We start from the raw sequence: 1,025 nt of genomic DNA, 5'->3' as shown, positions 1-1,025 counted from the left end.
CAGCCTGAAGTGAAAGAAAATTAAAACAAATCCACGAGAGCCAAAATATAACCTGGAACATATCTCAATTGAATTTAGAGATCATCTGAAGAACAGATTTGATGCATTAGACACTAAAGACTGAAGTCCAGAAGAGTTGTGGGATGAAATCAAGAACATTATACAAGAAGAAAGCAAAAGGTCATCAATCAGACAAGAAAGAACAAAAAGAACAAAATGGATGTCAGAAGAGATTCTGAAACTTGCTCTCCAGCACGTTGCTGTTGTGAAGTGCAGTCAAGTCGGGTCCGGCCCATAGCGACCCTGTATAGGGTTTCCAAGGAGCAGCTGGTGAGCTTGAACCAACAACCTTAAGGTTCAAATTGACTTTGCAGCCCAGCACATTAACCCACAGTGACATACCAGGACTCCATTGTTGTTGTTGTTAGGTGCCATCGAGTGGGCACTGACTCATAGTGACCTTATACACAGCAGAACGAAACAATGTCCGATCGTGGGCCAACCTCACTACTGTTGCCACACTTGAGTCCATCAATGCTGCCACCAGGCCAATCCATGTCTTTGGGGGTCTTCCTCTTTTACTCTGACCTCCCATCTTACCACACATTATATCCTTCTCCATCAACTGTTCCCTCCTAAAAATATGTCGAAAGTATGAGAGACAAACTTTGGCCATGTTGGCCTCTAAGGAGCACTCTGGCTGCACTTCATCCAAAACAAAACTATTAATTTTTTGGCATCCCATAGCACTTTTAGTACTCTCCTCCAACACCATAACTTAAAGCCATCAATTCTTCTATGGTCTTCATTATTCACTGACCAGTTTTCACACACATATGAGGTTATTGAAAATACCATGACTTGGGTCAGATGCATCTTAGTCCTCAAGCTGACAACTTTGCTCTTCAGCACTTTAAAAAGGTCTTGTGCAGCATATTTGCCTAAAGCAATATGCTGTCTGATCTCTTGACTGCTGCTTCCATGAGTGTTGATAGTTGATCCAAGAAGAATGAAGTCCTTGACAA

The sequence above is a fragment of the Chrysochloris asiatica genome, unplaced genomic scaffold (assembly GCF_000296735.1).
Source record: "Chrysochloris asiatica unplaced genomic scaffold, ChrAsi1.0 scaffold00129, whole genome shotgun sequence".
Taxonomy (NCBI): Eukaryota; Metazoa; Chordata; class Mammalia; order Afrosoricida; family Chrysochloridae; genus Chrysochloris; species Chrysochloris asiatica.
Note: the sequence above shows the minus strand (reverse complement) of the source record.